Source organism: Falco cherrug, chromosome 2 (genome assembly GCF_023634085.1).
Source record: "Falco cherrug isolate bFalChe1 chromosome 2, bFalChe1.pri, whole genome shotgun sequence".
NCBI lineage: Eukaryota > Metazoa > Chordata > Aves > Falconiformes > Falconidae > Falco > Falco cherrug.
The window spans coordinates 47105294-47125063 of record NC_073698.1 but is presented as its reverse complement, the minus strand read 5'-3'; the positions used below and the strand labels follow the sequence as shown (position 1 = coordinate 47125063).

The 19770-nt window shown below is 38.6% G+C and overlaps 2 long non-coding RNA genes across 3 annotated transcripts in view; one reads left to right on the top strand and one right to left on the bottom strand.

Moving 5' to 3' along the window:
- LOC114015097 (uncharacterized) overlaps positions 1-16018 on the bottom strand; it is a 24621-nt gene extending 8603 nt beyond the window's left edge. Inside the window, exons 1-3 of the long non-coding RNA XR_003558858.2 lie at positions 15959-16018; positions 15252-15322; positions 11001-11395 (exon numbers count right to left, since the gene is read on the bottom strand). This is a non-coding gene — a long non-coding RNA (uncharacterized LOC114015097). The remainder of the gene's footprint in view (positions 1-11000; positions 11396-15251; positions 15323-15958) is intronic.
- Positions 1-19770, top strand: part of LOC114015098 (uncharacterized) — a 27063-nt gene extending 7293 nt beyond the window's left edge. Inside the window, exons 2-4 of one of the 2 annotated variants that reach the window (XR_003558859.2) lie at positions 39-160; positions 4896-4963; positions 19427-19770. This is a non-coding gene — a long non-coding RNA (uncharacterized LOC114015098). Of the gene's footprint in view, positions 1-38; positions 161-4895; positions 4964-6500; positions 6573-19426 lie in introns of those variants that run through there. The other variant, XR_003558860.2, reaches the window with a different exon arrangement.

Below are 19770 nucleotides of genomic sequence, written 5' to 3'. Positions count from 1 at the left end.
TCCAGATGTTTGTCTCTTCTATACCCCTACTTACACAGGACCTCAGCTACCACACGAAGAGTTCACAGCAGATCCCACAGGTGGCCTGCCCTGTTCTCAAGCTGTTCATCTCACTGAGGCCCCACCAAGCCATGGTCTGCAGCTTTGAACCTTTTCCTGAGTAAGTCCTATCATCATGTGTCAATCATGCAAAAGAAAGGCAGCACAATGAGTATGGTTTAGCTTCCTGAGTATTATGCAAAGAAAAGATCCAGAATTAATTACTCTATTTCCAGAGGGGGACAGGAGTCTGGATATAGTCTAAACTGGACCCAGAGTGCAGAACTCTCCCAGTCTATTCAACATAGCAGGAATGGAGCCGCAGGTGCTCTGCACTCCCAGGCTGTGTGTGATCTACGTTAGCTGTTTCTGTTAGTCAGTTTCAGCATAGTGAAGACCATACTTATTACAGATCTTTCAAAATCCAGTTGAAAGAAACCTATCACTCCTATCTCTTCTAAACAAAGACTTTCAGAACAGAAAAATCGTAGAGAATTTTGTATCAGATGCCTTGAAAACCACATAGAAAAAAAAGGAATCTTCAGGGGATGGCTCTGCTTTGTAACCTGAGAAAACCTAAAGAGGTCTAGAGCCACTAGTGAATGTGCAACCTCTAAATGTCATCTGGAACTCAAAAAAATCTTTTAACTATCATTTAAAGGGCCTGGTAGAAACATTTTAAAATTATATTTCTATTTTATTTTTCTCCAAGAAAAGCTTTAGCAATTCTATTATCTTCCCACGTTTCAATTGCAAATTTAGGTAAGGAACAAATTACCTCACTGAGGCACGTTAATTCAGATTGCATATAGCTCTCAGATTGTTTTAAACAATAAGGTTTATATAATCCAAGATAAGGAGTGTACTGTGTATTCCTGAGGTACACGTACATCCTTCCTGTTACATGCACATCCTACTAACTGTCCAGACAAAAGATGTCCTAAGGCTACCACTTCAGACAGTGAAGTACTTGCTGACAGCTCTGGGCTTTAAGACAAATTAAAATAAGCCAATTTTTCAGTCTCTAGGTCTAATAAGGCTTCTGGCTTTCAGTTCTGTCAATGACTATGAGTAAAGTTCCCTGACAAGAGAGAAGACAGGGTGTTTAGTTTTCTGATGAGGGTGATTTTAAGGTAAAGACCGATTCTGCAATTCTTATTTCAGCTCTCATCAGTGAGAATCTCCTATCATTAGAAAAGCAGGAACAAAACGTTTTCAAGTCCTACTGCTCCATTCTGACTGTTCAACTCCCTTTTCACTACTGCTCTGTGGGCTGAGTGTTATTTGAGGGTGTGATGAGCACCTAAATATATATATAACGTAGCTCTTGGATCTCTCAGAGTTTAATTTGGTGACATCTATGTGTAGTTGTATTTATCACATACAAATTTCATACGTATTCCTTTACACTGTGTCTGTTTTGTTCAGAGCTTCAAAATATTACTTCAAGTTCGTGTTCTTCCAGCGATGCACATCCTCATGCCCTCAGCCACTCACACATTCACTCCTGAATGCTTCCATTTTAGAAGTTGTAGGCTGCTAAGTCATCAAACCAAAGAACCCTGTAAGCAACTGGGACAAAACTACACTTGAAGTCTGGAAAAGTAATTGAGAAAAAGATTAGATTTTTCTTTTGGTGCCAGAGCTGTTTACATTATTTTTTTATATTACTGAAAATTTGCATATAACTTGTAACAGAACTTAAGATGGAATTTGCTCCTCATTTTTTAATGCCCTGAAAAGCACAGAAACTAAATTTAGACTTTGCACAACAGATAGAAAACTTATTTTTTAGGATAAAGAATAAAATTTCCAATGAGGACATAATGCAACCATTTAATGATGTACATAGTACAGTAGATCAAAGATCAAGTCTTAATTTAGAAGTCTAAGTTGGTGAATGGCTTGTTATGATATTTCAAATTAATAATGAAAAAAAAACCAACAAAGAAATGAGAAGGTGCTCATGAGAAATGAAAAATTATCACCTGCAGAAGCTTGTTATTGTCTATGAGGAAGAAAGAAAAAGTGCATAAAAATGTAGAGCTAATTTTTATGGAAAATATTAAAACTATGTTCATTGATAATTTTCAAATCATTACCTGCCAAATTGTGAGGTTAATTCTTTCCTTGGTACAGATGCTTAAAATACAGATAGTGATCGAGTATGTGTGTGTGTGTGTGTGTCATGGCTGGTATGAACAAATTATCGAAGGTAGTCAATAAATTCCTAGAGTCATCTTTAAAATACAATGGAATAACAAGGTTTGCAAATATTTGGTTAGATTTTTTTCCCCTAAAAGTACCTTTCCAGATTTTCAGGTTTCATTTCATGTATGGGATCCAATGAGAAACCATGTGGCTTATTTTCACATTAGTGAAGGTCCCCTTTCTACAAACAGTGCTGGCCAACATAGAGGGCAGGCAATGATCACCCATCCTCTGACAGATTAAAGGCATGTCTATATTGTTATTTTAGGCTGGATTGCCAGTGCGTTTATGGAGCAAATTTTCCAGTCATTCCCACGTATCATGCTTTGGTTCACTTTGCCAAAAAATCTCAGAGAACGTGAACTGGGTTCTTCTTGGATGAAACAAACCTGAAGTTTTGAAAGCGGTCTGAGATAACCCTTGAAACATGCAGTATGGATGTCAAGGTCTCAGTGATGTTTCATCCTACAAACCTGTTCCTGTAGTTCTTGCTAAACAGAGGGAGCAGAAGCCAATTTGCACTATAGATCTGTGCCATGAAGATTTAGATTTGCACGTAGACCAAATGGGAAACCTCATGCAAAATGAAGTTAGATAATTGTGGTGAAAATGTAGCTGAAGAATTTAGAATGCAATGTAAAAGACAAAAAGCTTCGCCTTTCTTTTGTAACTAACTGAAAAAGGGAATGCTTTTATGGTAACTTTAATCAGTGTTTTCCTATCTTCACTGGCTATGGCTCTATATTCTGTACAGCTTTCTTGATTCCTGAAAACTCTTCCCTGATATCATCTTTTTTGATTCTCCACCAGCTTCTGTACAAAGGGTAAAGGTCTCACCCTTAGATGTTCCTTATGCTCGCTCATCCAGTAACAAACTGGTGCACACTTCTAAACATCCATGAGAAAAATTATTGTCTATTTCTTTCTTGCTATATAACTGTTTTTTAGTAATTTAAAATGTTTGTGGTTGTAATACAAACACATACACGTATGAATTTTTAAATTGGTTTTACAGACAGCAGATTGGATTTAAAGAATTCTGCAAAATTTGCTGAGGAAAACCAAACCAAGAGGATAATTTTTTACAAGTTAATTTTCTTGTCAGAAAATCCATACATTTTTGTGTTCAGTCCTGTCCCTTGGTATAGAACTTTTATGAGGAGAAAAATCTTCCCATCAACTCTACCGCTGTAGAGAGATCCTGGTTTGGGAAACTACTCATATGCAGAAAAGCATCAAGATAATTTCACATCTGCAAAAATTAAGACTGTATTTATATACCTGATTTTGTTGTTAGTGATCTCATTTAATAGGGTTAGGTCTTCAAGTCAGACAAGCTGTATTACAATATGTTCCTAATAGCTCCATACATTTATGGAGCTTCATAAGTTGTTTTTAAGTAAAGCAGGCCTGAATAATTCAAGCATTGCCATGAACATTAATGTTGGCAAGATCAGTAAAAGCATCTCTCTTTAACAAAGTGTCAGTGGAAACCAAATTTGTTGCAAATTTCGTTGATCTGAGAATAAAAGAAAAATGAATTGCAGATGTTTAGCAGATGTGTCTCTCATATAAGGTGCAGCAAGAGTAAGTTCCTCTTTGAAGTATGGTAGCAGTCCAGCAATAATCCCTCACTTCAGCCTATATAGGCTTGAATTCGTATGAAAATCATCTTTGTGAGTGTGAGAAGAGGGTATAATTCTAAATTTAAATATATCCTCTATTTATAATCTCCCTTGTTTCATTGTCCCATAGGGCACTGCAATAGTGATTTATTTTCGTTACAGTTTTTTGACCTAAGAATAACCTCTGTTGTAAATCATAGCCTCTGTGGGTATATGGATGCCAAGGAAGCTGGCTTGCACAAAGTCATACATTTGATGAGTGACAGGAACAAAACTCTTCTTTGTCTATCATGTGCTTTAAAAAGCATTAAATAATGCCTCTTTTAATGTCGAGTTACATCACATGGAGGTCAGCGATGTAGCCAGGTATATTGTCTACAGTTCAAGCCAAGTCTATAAGCAAGTATTTAGAGAAGCAGACATCCTTAAAGAGATGCTTGAGTTACCTGCATGGTCAAAGAAGCACATGCTTTCGAAGCCCTCCATAGGGAGATCCTGTCTGCACATGACAGCTGTCTAAACACCAGTACCGCAGCCACCACCAGTACCACAAGCTGCATAGTGGCAAACACTTTTAGTAGTTCCTCTAACTGGCCAGATTTTCTTGACAGCTTAAAAACAAGTCTTGGATTCGTAGCATACAGAGAACTATCATTTCCTCACCTCATGCATACAACTAGAGATTAATATTCTCTGACAAGAGAAGTACCAGGCAAACTGCTTTCCCTACCCTCCTGCCCTGCGCCTCACACCCCTTATTGCTATTAACAATATTAGACGTGCTCTAGGTGGCTCTACAGGAGTAATATCAGAGAAAATTGAATGCAAAACTTTTTATTTTCCTGAACAACTTCATTTTGGAATTGATTCCTTTGGTGTAAGAAGTCTGCACTTGCTGAATTGTCTTATGTCTTCCAGCTGATGGAGCACACAGGAAGAAGGCATAAAATTTGTAGGGCTTTAATTGAATTACAAATTTTAATGTGAGGATATTACGTGTGGTTTTTCTCTTTTTTTCAGAAGGAGACACACTGACTATGGTATGCTGCATGGTGAAGGAAAAGAAGTTGTTTCTAGCTCAGTTTTGTGTGAGTGTATGGAGAGCTTTGTTTTTCATTCTTTGACAAGAGCTTCTATTTCAGCAGGTAGCCATTAGTTCAGTGCTTTTAGGCTTAAATTCAAATATTTACATGGTTAATGTGACATAGAAGCAGCTATTTTATTAAAAAACCTGAGTACTAATAAACCAGTGTTGTTTTCTGAAAGATTTGATACTAAAAATTTGATAAAGAGATTCATTCTAAAAATGTCCTGATCAGCCTCTGATACATAGAGCATTTAATAGGTAAAATGTTCCTATTTGTCCACATGCAAATACATCAGTCAATTCCAAATGGATATCTTGCCTCAGAAGCCATCAAAGATTTTGGCTCTGATCCTGGGAAATCCTTCCACTCACCCTGTTTCCTTCATCCTATAATGTCATGTTCCCTGTTAAACTTTTCCCTACTTGTTAGTCATTGCTGACAGCAACATTGGTGGTAGACAAAACTCCTGAGTTTGTTGCCACAGCATGCTTCGCTGTTCTGCTGCTAGACATTTAACATAACCCATACAACCCACTTCTCCATGTGTGGATGTCCCGGCATGTGCAACATGCACTGTGCTGTGCCATTCCCCATTTGCAATGTTGAGTTTGGAAGTGCCCTCAGGGTTTCTCTGAATTATCCACTTCTGGCTATGTCTCTTGCTTTATTGACATGGCATCACCATGCCAATAAAGCTACATATGGCCCCTTGGTGTGTCTTTCTACAAAATGTAGAATAGACTAGACTAGAGTGTTTCAGTCAGAAGGGACCTACAGTGATCATCTAGTCCAACTGCCTGACCATTGCAGGGCTGACCAAAAATTAAAACATATTATTAGGAGCATTGCCCAAATACCTCTTAAACAGTGACAGTCTTGTGGCATCGACTGCCTCTCTAGGAAGCCTGTTCCAGTGTTTGACCACCGTGTTGGTAAAGAGATGCTTCCGAATGTCCAGTCTGAACCTCCTCTGGTGCAGCTTTGAACCATTCCCATGCATCCTAGATACCCAGGAGAAGAGCTCAGCACCTCCCTCCCCACTCCCCCTCCTCAGGAAGCTGCAGAGAGCAATGAGGTCGCCCCTGGGCCTCCTTTTCTCCAAACTATACAAGCCCAAAGCCCTTAGCCACTCGCCATGGGACGTGTCTTTCAGCCCTTCACCAGCTTTGTTGCTCTCCTCTGGATGCTTTTAAGGACTTTCACATCCTTCTTATATTGTGGGGTCCAGAAATGCACACAGCACGCCAGGTGAGGCTGCACCAGCACTGAATACAGCAGGATAATCACCCCTCTGACTGGCTGGTTGTGCTGTGTTTGATGCAGCCCAGGATGTGGTTTGCCCCCTTGGCTGCCAGGGCACACTGCTGACTCACACTGAGCCTGCTGTCGACCAGCACCCCCAGACCCCTTTCTTCAGCTACCTCTCCCCCAGTTTATACTTGTACCCAGCGTTACTCCACCCTAGGTGCAGAATTTGGCATGTCAACTTGTTGAATTTCATCCCATTAACCATTACCCTATGTTCCAATCTATCTAGATCCCTCTGCAAGGCCTCCTGTTGCTCAAAAGAGTCAACAGCACCTCCCAGTCTGAGATAATCAGCAAGTTTACTAGGGGTGCATTCAACTCCTGCATCCAGATCATTGATAAATATATTAAACAGGACCAGCCCTAAAATTGAACCCTGAGGAACGCTGCTGGTGACCAGTCACCAGCCAGATGTAGCCCCATTCACTGCAACCCTTTGAGCTCTGCCCTTCAGCCAGTACTTCACCCAGCACACCATAAACCCACTCATCCCACAGCTTGACAACCTGGCCAGAAGAATACTGTGAGGGACAGTATCAAAGCCTTAATAAAATCCAGAACAACTACATCCACCGCCATCCCTTCACCCACTAGGTGGGTGACCTTATCATAGAAGGGTATCAAAGTAGTTGAACAGGCTTTTCCTTTTGTGAACCCGTGTTGACTATGCCTGGTAATTGCCTTATTCTTTAAATGCTTTTCAGTAGTACCCAGTAAAATCTCCGTAATTTTTTCCAGGAACTGAAGTTACGCTAGTAGGTCTGTAGTTCCCTGGGTCTTCCTTCATGCCCTTTGTGTAGGTTGGAATAACATTGGCTAGCTTCCAGTCAGCAGGGACCTGCCCAGACTCTGAAGGTCTTTGGTGGATGATTGAGAAGGGTCCTACCGTAATATCCACTAGTTCCTTCAGCACTTTGGGATGAATCCCATCAGGCCCCATGGACCTGTGAATATTCAGCTGATACAGCTGGTCCTTTCCAATTTCAGTGTCCAGAAATGGAAAGTCACTGCTCTCACACTTGTGGTCATACTGACCAAGCTCGGTGTGATTTGATCACCAGCCCCCATTTATTTATAGTCTGATGCCGTTTGTGTCCCTTGTCAGTCACCACACAGCCACAGCTAACCACCTGAGCAGCGTACCCCAACTCCCACCTTGCTGCAAAAGCAGACCTACTCTGCTACACTGGTTTCAAAGAAGCTCTAGCAATACCAAAAGCCATATGCAGAACCATATAGGCCAAGAAAGGCTGAACAGATTAGTTTTTATTTGAATGCAGAATTCCCCATAGAAACTTGCTACCCCATTGCACCCATTGCTCCACATCCACTTTCTCCTCCTCTCTGAGTTGCAACAATTAACTAACACAGTTGTCCTTGTAGCATACCCTGATTAGTCTGGTCCATGAACATGAAAGAAACACTGTACAGATACTTTGTACATGAAAGTACATGTACAAATGTATGGTGCATTTGTATGTATGTGCATACATGTATGTACATACATACATACATGTATGTACCATACAAATGTATGGTACATGTACATGAAAGTACATGTACAAATGGGTACAAATGGGGTGCTACCCCATCGCACCCGTTGCTCCACATCCACTTTCTTCTCCTCTCTGAGCTGCAACAAGTAAGTAACTCAGTTATCCTTGTAGCATGCCCTGATTAGTCTGGTCCATGAACATGAAAGATACACTGTACAGGATTGTTGATTGCCCTGTGGGAACAGGGAGCATGGCACATGCTTGGGTCCATGTCCCACAACACAAACATCTCTCAGCCCTGGCACCTGCTGATTTCTGCCATGTTCTGGTAGAAAATTGGCTCAAGCTCCTGCAGGTCAACAGGCTAGCTGGGAAGGTCCCGCTCCTGGGCTGTGAGGTGATATTTCTTTGTGTGGAGTGCTGCCTTCTGAGAAAGAGTTTCTCTTTGCTTTCTCCTCTCTCTTCTCTGTGGCGCGAACAGGCAAGCCAATTCAAGGTTGAAGGCGACAAATTGTACATGTAGGATTGGCACTAGTCTCACACTGGACCTAACTGGCTGCGCTGTGTGGCTATTTTGTGTGTGGGTGGACATTGATGCTGGCTCCCCAAGGGGTGCCCAGCAGAGTGGTGCTTCCAGATCAGAACTCCCCCTGCCTGCTGTATAGTCATCCTCTTCCTACAAAAGGATTTTGCAGTTATCTCAGACTTCAACCTCATCTTCCCTTCTTGGGAGGACTGAGCTTGGGCTCGAGAAGTACAAAATGATTCCTGTCTAAGTTTATCTGGCTTAACTATTGCAAGTAAATGTCACCATTGAAAAGGATACCACCATGCTGAGGTGAGAATTTGGACTTCAGAATAATCTGAGCATTACTTCCCTGGTGCTTGGAGTTGTTTGGAATCAAAGACTTCCAGAACAAAGAGATGATTTTGGGCCATATTCAGCACTTTGGAAATAAAATGTGCAATACTGGTATGTGCCTTGCCTCGAGATGCAGTGCTGGTACTGAAGAGAATGTATGGCTTCTTAAAGTCACCCTGCCATGCACACACAGAGAACAGACAGGCACCCCGAAGTTTCTTTCCAAGAGTGGCTTCTCTGGAAGAAAACATTGAAGGTACTGGAGCTAAAAAAAGTAGATTAAGTCTCCCCAGAAAATAAAATCTATGTATTTGGGAAGAAAGAACAAATCCCACTTCTCCATCACAACTTTTACCATTTATATTTGTATGTGGTATACATATGATATATGAATATGTAAAAAGCATATTTGTATTTTTATTTATATATGGGTGTATGCATATGGTAAAAGTCGTGATAGTGAAGTGGGATTTATTCTTTCTTGCCAAATAGACAGAGATATAGATATATGGTAAAATAAAATAATTCTAAAATATTTGCTGATTGGAAAGAAGGAGAAGGAGAAATAATACATCTTCTATATATGCTTGATAATACTGGGAAGTACTCAGATTGGAGTGATAGGGGCTGTATAAGTGACACCAATGAATAAATTATACTTACACATAAAATGATGGGAATTTGGAATACATTGTTAAAGTAGTTTGGGAAATCACTGAACAATTTGTGTGAGTTGCTTTGCGTTCTGCCACTGGAGCCATCTGTCTGTTGAATGGCAGCTTTTCTGGTAAACATAAACTATGTTGCTAGTGCAAATGTATGTGCTAACAATGAAAGTAAATGTCTTCAACAGAATAGATTCTATTCCCTTTAAATTCATATCACTCGTGGCCCTATTATCATTGCAAAGCAAAAATACCTGTCACATTTCAATACTTACATGGCAGAATTCTTTATTTATGTAATTGTTAGACATCACTTGAGTCTTTCTGAACTAAGTAAATGATGTCATGATTAAGATAAGAATATCTTCAAATTCACAACCGACTGAAACTTTAACTCCTTGCTGATGCATGAGTTCATCCTGAAAAACTAAGTATGGAGATAATCCCTAATTTGAAATATATATGATATGAAATACATATTTTGCAGGCTTATTCTATTAATTAGTCTGTTTAACTTTTTCACTTGCCTTTAGTACTACCAATAAGAGTTCAATGCACTTAGTCAGTCCTTGAGTTCTAGGTTCTTATGGATCTGTGTAAGTAATAATACATTATTTGTAGTAAAATCAATTTGATAAATTATGTTTGATCATTGCCTTTCTACACAGCTGGTTTTAAAACGGTTTGTAATTTTACAGAAGTGTGTACCTTTAATACTGAATCTTTAAAAGTGTTTTGAAAACAATTGTAACTTCATCGGTATTTCACAAACTATATTCATCTACAATTTTGTCATTATTTATTTATCCATACCGCTATGTGATCATGCACTGATAACACTGTTGTTTTCTCAGGTGAAAGACTATTACACTGATAATAAACAAGAGCAAAGAGTAAAAAGTATAATTCTTCTAAAGAGAAAGAATTTGTATCATAGAGGAAGGCTGGCAGGTTTTCAGATGTTTTTGGATATTTAAAATAGTTATCTTCAATTTGTCAGATCTTTCTTCTGTACTGGTAAAATAATCCACTATGACCTAATATCTGATTTTTTTATATATTATTATTGCCATTTGATAGGTTTCCAGGTTTAGCTGATAGTAATTGTTAGAAATCCCCTCTATTTGAAACCAGATGTCCATCATTACCTTGTTCAAAGCCTGGTTCAAAGTGCAATGAATTTAAGGAAAACGGTAAAATGATCCTAGAGCCAAGTACTGCACATCTGTAATGAGGGGTTACCTGCATGTCAGGGACTCAGCATGACTGATGCCGGGTACCTGTTGATTTCCAGGGATGAACACAACATCAGACAGTGAGCCAGTATTTGTTACCTACCTGACATCAATCCCAGTACTTCCCAAGCTGCTTTACAGCTTAAAATGCTGTGTATTAAGGTTCATATTCTCAAGGGAAAATGAAGTACTCACATGCCTTTTCAAGTGTCTAAATCTAACATGGGAAAACAGTGGCAACAATGACACTCAAACCTGCTCCTAAAAGCATAGAAATCTGAAATTTCTGTAGCTGGATGCGTAAGCTTAAGTCTTGGCACTGTTATGCTGTATTGGTCCCCTTCTTTCAGCCTCTTATTTAGGTCCTTCTGGGAGTCATAAAACAAGAGCTTGCTTGCATGAAGTGCAGGAATAGGCAGCTAAGCCTCTGCCCTCTCCACACACACATACAGGAGAAGGAAATTTTTCTACCTTTTCCCCTCATAGCTTTGCCATTAGGATAGTCTAGTAGGATGCGGGCTGTCCTGTTGCAGAGGATGCTGTCGTGTCAGAAAGCAGATGAAGACGGATGTTTAGACGAGTGGTTAGGAAACTCAGGTAGAAGGCAGTACTGGTTCCCCCTCTGTGTGAAGGAGTGTTTGTTTTACACAAAGTGAAACAGCTTAACAAGAAGACTGAGAGCTTCCAGATTCAGTATAACTGTTGTTAGCTGATGAAAGCATTCTTCATGCAGGTGGGAGACATGGTTTATGGTCCCTCAGGCAGAGATGGCGGGAACTTAATGCAGTGCCGTTAATGCTCGAGTCACTCAGGAGCTGGTCCCAAAGGGTATTGAGGCATTCAAGTAACTTAGCCAAAGATAATACCTACAAGAGGAGAAAAGACACCATCAAAGACTAAGACTTTCTGGTTTTCTGACAAATGGGGTTGAAGAAGCTACTGGGTTAGAGCTCATGGATGATGGGAAATGTCAGTCTTCCTAAGTCCACAATTGTTCTGGATTTAATGCTGACCTTCTTTTATTATTTTCCCTCTTTTAAGAGATATGTTGAATTTGAGAATGTGGTTTGGACCCATCTTCATCTCTACCTTCAATTCACTGACATTTTAAATAGGTCTTAAATGTTGACTCTGAAGAAAAATTTTCTCATAGAATATATCCCAGTTCTCTGTTCTAGTACATCTACCCTTGCTTTATTTTCCACAAAGCAGGGCCGTAAACTTGGTTAGCCTTACACTTTGTTTTCTCCAGGACCATGTTGGTTTACAGCAGGTATACCAAAACTGAAGAAGGGAACTATGGGAAACTCCAATTTGTTATTTATTTATAAACTTGACATTACATATTATGCAAAATTAAAATCTCAAGCTTGTTCTTGCCCCAGTTATTTTGAGAACAGTCTCTTCAGAGCTTTAACAGCCCTTTGCCATAGATGGCACAAATGTATGCACTTCTCAGCTGCCGAAATGTGTTCACTTTTGGCTGTGGCACTAATTCATTAATTTTATTTATCAGCTCATTCTAATAGAGGGGAATTCAGCACCTGAGCTGGTTAAGTTTCAGAGGAGGCACTGTGCAGTACTTTTTCACATTTGAGGTATGGCTGTAACAGACATGGGAAGAAAGGATGGGGGCATGAAGCACCATGAGGCACAGGTTTGTGTTTAACTGTGCAGTCATCCTTCAATCTTACATTTATTATGGCTAAGTGTAGGGCAGCCCTAGTTCAGACATTGGCAGATGTCACCTACAGAGGAAGCAAAAAGTAAAATAAGGATGGAACTACTGGAAGAATATTTGACTCTGGCAGGAGAGTGGTTTTCCATTTTATAATTACAGGTATAAGTGCTAACCTAGCAAACTGCCATAATTTAGTTTCTACTAAATTGACCTTCCTTCTGGACTTTGCCAGAAGGCTTGATTCATTAAAGCTCATTGAGTTATTAGAGGTATTCAACTGAAAATTACTACAGGAGTACAAAATATTCATGGCAGGCTGAATCATACCTTCAAAAGTGAACCCTAGTAACTCAGAAGAGATTCAGTCCAGCTCTTCTCATCTATAAGTGTGTATGTCGGACTTCTGTGTTGGAGGGCCTAGAAATATCTTGTAAGAATTTTTGCTGTTTAATTCTGAGGATATTTTTGATGCCTAAATTATTTTCTCTTCCTACTTAAAGTAAGTTTCAACTTCAGTAGTTTACCATAAACCGAGCAGAATGTCTTGTACTTTCTTTAATCATTAGACTCAAAGATTGCTCTACAGAAATGATTCCTTTTAAGCTTTCATAAACATTTACTGTAGGATCTCACTTCTTAAAAATATCTAAGCATATCACTGCATGTGGCTCTACATTCTTATTAAATCAAGTGTGTCATCTTGTGCTACTGCCACCTCAGAGATACAGGAGACAGTGCTCTGGAATTGCCAAGGGACATGAGAATGTGGCCATTATATTTTCTACAGGATGTTAAATGATTAATATTTGTAAATTAATGCATTTAAATTATATGTGCATGAGACACTCCACGTCTTGCAAATACATCCGAGAGACCCATTTGAAAAAAAATGCAGCTGACAACTTCTCTTTTGCTATTGGAGTCTATTTGGGCTGGGCAAGTGAAAAAGAAACAGTGGCATGTAAGAATTATAATATACAAGATATAGCGTATTTCTGGGCAATTATAACATGCCTAGGAAGGTGTTGCAAGGCATAAGGCTGAAAGGCCAAATGACTTTACCCACTTGAGAAATGCAATAATTCCCTGGAAATGCACCGCCTGGAGTATATTATTACTGTTATGAAATAGAATTCATGAATAGAAAGAAGGAAAATGGTGAGGAGGAGGACAGGCCTATCCATGCATGTACCAGCTAGTATTAAAGTGGGTATGACATCAGTCACAGCCAATCAAACAGGCGCAGTAATGTCCAAAGTACTACAGACATTTCATAATTAAGTAATGAGACATGACAGGGTGTGAATTGTGCTGTATTAATTCTCGCCGAGTGTGTTGTTGTAAGGCAAGTAAATGAAGGCTGGATGCCATCGGTGCAGCCAACTGTGAATTAATCCTTTCCCATTCTCAAAATGGAACCTCTTATTGTGGTTTTATAAAATGTTAATTTCTAAAATATTTATATTGTTAATTAAATGATGAGTTTCTAAGCCATGACGGCAATCAGAACCGCTACTCTTGACTCAGATCCCCCACAGTCAGTCAAACCAGCTGTTTTCTATTGTCCATTTGCTAATGTATTCTAATATCCTGCCTTCTAATGCCTACTGTCATATCTGCATTCATCTGCATATAAGAAGCGTCTAGATATGCCAGTAATGGTTAGTGAAGTCCTTTGAGCATATAAAGTGCTATGGAAGTGCTAAATATGGCTTTTGTTTACTATTCAAAGAAAACACTAGTGTAGCGGGGGATGCTGTGCATGTCCCTTGTCAGTCAGGACTTTGTTCTGTTCACTGTGATTGGGAGCAGTGTTTTTTAATACTGCTTTTGGGGGTTTGTGCCTTTGCAAAATTAGGGCATTCATTTTTCTTTGTTAGTAAGTGACTCCCAGTCAGACCCCACTTAAAATATCAGTTTTCTATAGTATTTCTTTATGGTACTCTACACTGGTCATTAATTTAGTATAGACCATTTTTTTTGGTGATATGAGACTGGCTCAGGGACCTAGTGCTGCTGCTTTACATTTCCAGTAAAGGTTTTGGCTTTGGTTTCAATAGGAAACAATTCATACTTGGTAAGCTCCTGGAATCTACGTTCCTGAACAGGCTGAAGAAGATTTATCACTAGACCAGGGGCCCTCAAACTACGTCCCGCAGGCCGGATATGGCCCCCCAGGGTCCTCAATCTGGCCCCCAGTATTTACAGACACCCCACCCCACCCACACCCACCCCCCGCCGGGGGTTGGGGAGGAAACCAAGCAGCCACAGATGACTGCCTGACACTTCATCCACGTGCCAGCCCCCTGTTTAAAAAGTTTGAGGACCCCTGCACTAGAGGCATCCTTAAAAGTACAGCATGGTTGGTTGCTATATAAAATCATTAAAAAAAATGCCTAGGCAAGCAAGGAAATCCACCTGGGCGTTTGTCTGTGATTGCTGTTCTGCTGTTACAGCTAGAAACGCTCATTAGCTTTTAAAAATCCCTGGAGTGCTACTGAAGGGGCAGAGGTGGCACTGTGACATTAATGCATGGGGCTGGATGTCACTGTTACCTGTGAAATGTCCACACCACAAACTGTCAGGGCTAGAGATTACTAACAGTGAGAAAACCTGAAACTTCATTTCTGCAGAGAAATTGCAGAGATGAGTTTCAAGATGTTTGTTTTGGAGATCCACATGAAGGTAAAAACACCTAGGCAATGTCACCAGAACACTGCACCAGCTAGCCAATAGATGACATGCTTTTCTGATCCTAATACCAGTTATTTAGTTTCATGAGCAAAGATATGAAGAAGTTTCTTTGCTGAACATTAAGCAAACGTACTGTTTCAAAATGTTAATAGAAATAACATTTCTACATGTTGTTCATTCCCAAGACCTTCGTACACTTAATTTGTCTTTGATAGTCATTTTTGGAGAGATCAATTAATTTAATAGCATGTAGTAATCCAAATACATAATCAAAACTGGAAACAACAAAAGGTATTGTCCATATTTGAAACTGCCAGTGTAATTACAGGTAGAAAAACTGTAATTACCTTGACTGGAATTGTTATTCATTATTGACATCATCACAGGATTTGAGCCAGGTCATTTATCAATGATGTTCCTGCAGAGAGAAGAAATATTATTCTTATTATTGTATACTGTAATCACACACTTGACATGCAGTACTTGGCTCCTAGCATTTTACAAAGTCTAGATTTATTTGTACTTTGAAAGAAAAATGTTTTCTTTTTCTCCCAGACACCTTTTAACTTTCTTTCCAAAATCAAAAGATGATTGAAATTTTAGAAGTGCCTCATTCTGAATGGTGTTGAGAGCTGTCCTTGGAGTAAGGAACACAGCAGTGTTCAGGTAAACGTTCAGTAGTACATCATATTGAAAATTATATATTACTGTGTATATAAATGTACATACATGTCCATACACAACCCAAAGATATATAGATAATGTTATTAAAATAAAAGGATATATTACACTAAATTTTTTGAGTAACTCTTCTCAGCCCAGCGTGTTGCAGGACCTGCCTTCATCTACTCACTGCAAGAGCAGGGAGAAATTCTGTCTGGAATCAGACAGTCATGAATCAAGGCAATGTGGGAATTCTCGATATTTGGGTGGCTTGGACCCTGTCAGCATCTGGGTGAAACTACTGGTTCCCTTGTCTGCTGTGTTTTTTAAGTATGCACTTTGCAACTAAGACTTGAGCACACTGCTAATGTCGGGTCATTCTGGTCCAAACCTTTTAGCTTCCATCATTTAACCTTCTGGGCAAATGAAGTCAGGCTGATGTCTTGGAATCTGTAACAGCAGACACAATTTATATTTTAACTGTGAATTATTTTATGTGTGGCATAAAGGCACCTTTTAGTAATGCACATGGAGTAAATTATTTAAACAAATAAATTATAATAAATAAACTTAAGAAATCTGTAAATATGCATGACCCCACAAGTAGCTCCAGACTAATATGTACTTACTATATATATTTTGGTTTGCTCTATAGGCTTCTCAAGCTTTCATACTTTCCTTACCTTGGTTTTCAGCAGGTTTTCAGGCAGGGTGTAAAAGACTGCTAAGGAAAACAATACTTGGGTTTTTTTATGGTAGATTTGCACTAAGTTGATTGGTTATTAAAGTGCCAAAAACAACATCTCATTTCACCTATTATCAAGTGCTTGATGAATTTATTTTTGTTTCCTCCCTGGAAACAAAGCCTTAGAAACACTTTTTTTCTGTTCAAATTCTTGTTTATCACAATAAAAAGTAAATATTTTCCTTTCCTTAGTGATTCTTGCTTTCCAAAGTTCACAGCTCGAGTCTGTTGTCCACATGCAGGACTTTAGTGGCATTTAAAATACACATGGTTTCAGCTTTGATTCCCAAAGAGTGATTCAAAAGCCTAAACATAGGTGTCTAATACCATTCAGATGCCTTAGGATATCCTGCCTGGCATCCAGCTGCTGCTTCAGAAGGGCTCTGGTCTCCCACAGACTGTGTGTTATCTCTGCCAGTCTCACACGGATGCTGTGAATACCCCAGGATGTTTAAAATTGTGCAAAACGACTATGCTCAGGCACCTGCACTGCTCCCCCTCATGTTCCCTGCTCACAGCAAGCTTTCCTGGAGCAAGCAGCACAGTTTATGTTCATGTTTCTGTATTTCTAAATGCCCCATGTAGGGGCAATCCATGACTATTCAGAAGCATTTGACAGCCCCTTGTCTTGCCATGAATACTTACATCATTCTATCTATTACACAATACAGTATGAAAACTCATATTCTCATCTCTTAAACAATCAAAACATACTTGTAGATTAATTTTAATGCACATATTTTTTCCATTTGAATACATCGTGATTAAAAGTTCACGACCTTGATTATATTATGCAATTTGAGAAATCGCCAACAATGTCCATGGTGATTAAATATTCCACTTTGTAATTATTTTGTAACTTTTGTTCTGCTCTTTGCTCACTCCAAAAATTATCATAAAATTTTGAAAGATGTCCTCAGTGCAGAATATGTCCATAAAATATTAAATATTCAATTTTCCTCTATCATGGCTTGAAAAATTCATAATTACATGATGATCCACATAATAACTCATTCTGAAAAGTCATATATGGCACTCCCCCTGTGACTGAGTTAATAATTTACTGCTGTGTGGGATTTTCACTCTGCACTGTTAGTCTTGGGAACATTTATTAAGCAAATGTTCATTTGCAAAGATCAGAATGTGAATGAAGAGGGTAAGAATTTAATGAGGAGTGACAGACAGGTGAACTGATTCCATATAGTTCTTTACTGCAGAAGAAAGCAGATAGCTTTATCTTTCATAGCCTCGATAGACACATGAAATGAAATATAGAAGACAGGGGGCAAAAGGAAAAAAAAAAGTACTTCCTAGAAGGGCCAATGGAAGGATAAATCAGAGAAACTCATGAACATGATTCAGACCAGTTGAAATGGCTGTTCATGTTCTGTACCTTTGGACTTATATAGCAGCAATATTCAGACTTCTAGGTTTTGAGATCTTTGCCCAATTTTGGCAATAGAGTACTTTCAGCATTAAAGAAAAAAAATCAAATCCAAGAGTACGGCATCAGCTTATCTGACAGCAATATACTCCTGGAGAAGCAAGAAAAATTTTTAATTTTTGTTTCAAAATACATTGTAGTTTATGATTACCCTTTATAATTTTCAGAATAAGAAACACAGACAATATAATGCAGGTACAATAAGTACCACGACTTAATCAACATTTTTTTTACTAAATAATGAAAAGGTTTGCTAAACATTAACTGTGTAACTCATTTATAGGATTTTCAGGTGTTGTCTAATCAAACATACACTAAATAATATTGATTCAGGGTTTTCTTTGTAAAAGAAATCCAAGAAAAAATGAAATGCCACAGGAAGTTTTTATAATTGATTCAGAATTCAGTTTTGCAAAATACTGAGCATGTTGTTCCTGATACAGCAAAAAGCTAATACAGTTATCCAAGACTTACGAAGTTTTCTCTTGCTTAAAGGCAGGTAAGTACAAATTTTAGTGTTTTACTGACTAAGGGACATTTCATTAAACATGCCATGACTTCAACAAGACTAAACAAGTCTTTCTCAATCTGTCACCACTGGTATGCTCAAGGATACAGTATACAGCTATACTTTCCAAAGGTTTCTCAATATAAGGCCCCGAATATTAGAATTTATACTTTTACACTCAAAAAAAGATTGTTGTGTCATATCCCCTAACTGAAATCCGGCAAAACTGGAATTTCCAGTTGGTTTACATGATTAATTTACTTTCATTCCAATATGGATGTTTTTCAGTGGATTTTTCTTCTCCATGAAAATTTAAATTTCCTAAAATATTTTTGGCCTCCAGAGCCCTGAAATATCACTTCTGAAAACTGCAACATTTATTGCTGAGATCATTGCCAAGATGAAAACAACTCTCTTGAAGATGACAATTATTCTTTCAGTGTGTCATGCTTCTTTTTTTATTTCTTTTTGGCTGTGGTGGATGATTATGTAATCATGGTGCACAGTGAATTTCTTTTTTGAAAAAAAGGGACGGTACAACAAGGGACATGTGGGGAAAAAACAATGCAAAATATAACTTTCTGAAAAAGTTGCAAAAAATTATTTTTGTTTAAAAGTTACACATTTTGAAAGAGAAATTTCAAACAGTGGGTGTCAGCATAATTTTCCTGGGTATATATTTCCCTGGATATAAAAGTTTCATCTGAGGATGACTGAATTTGTTTTGGCACTTGATTTGATTACAGCTTTTAATTTTCAAAAGTCAGTCCATGACTATGTCAGACATGAGACAGAGGCTTTGGCCTAAATTTTTGATGCAGAATCCCAACTTCCATCCTCTATTAGTGGACAGTTATCTGAGAAACTTAAAAATAAACAATCAGACACAGAAAAGATTTGGTTTAGTCACTCAATGCAATGACTCCCACCTACACTTAAAAATGTAGGAATTTTTAAAGAGAAATTAAGAAACGCCTATTTCTCTCAACAGGCCAGGCAAAAAGCTGACAGAGAAGCTCCGGTATAGATTTCTGCACCTTTTATATAAGCATAGAGTCAAATTAATCCAATCTCAGTGACAAGAGCATAGAAATTAAGAGGGTTTGAAGAGCAGGTCAAAGAGAGGGTTTGTGAAATGCATATCCTTCGTTTCTCCTTCAAGGGTATGTAATATGAGGAAGTAATGAAGATGACTGACTGAAGCAGCAGTAAAAATGACCGGGAGAAGGAACATAAATGGTTGTGAAAACTGGCAGAGGTAAAGGTAACTATCTCATGGAAATTATTTACATGCAGTTTCTTAATTAAGTTGTCTAGATATGGAACCCTTTGTTTTCAGGTTATTCCCAGTGTTTTCAAGGGTCAGTTTAGAAGGATCTGATTTAACAACCTCATTTTTGACATGGCTCTGAAAATAAGAGACTGTGGACAAGGTTTTTTAACAGAAATTTCTGGGATGTATTCAAAGAGGATGAATTGGGATATCATAAAGGGAGAATGAGGTCA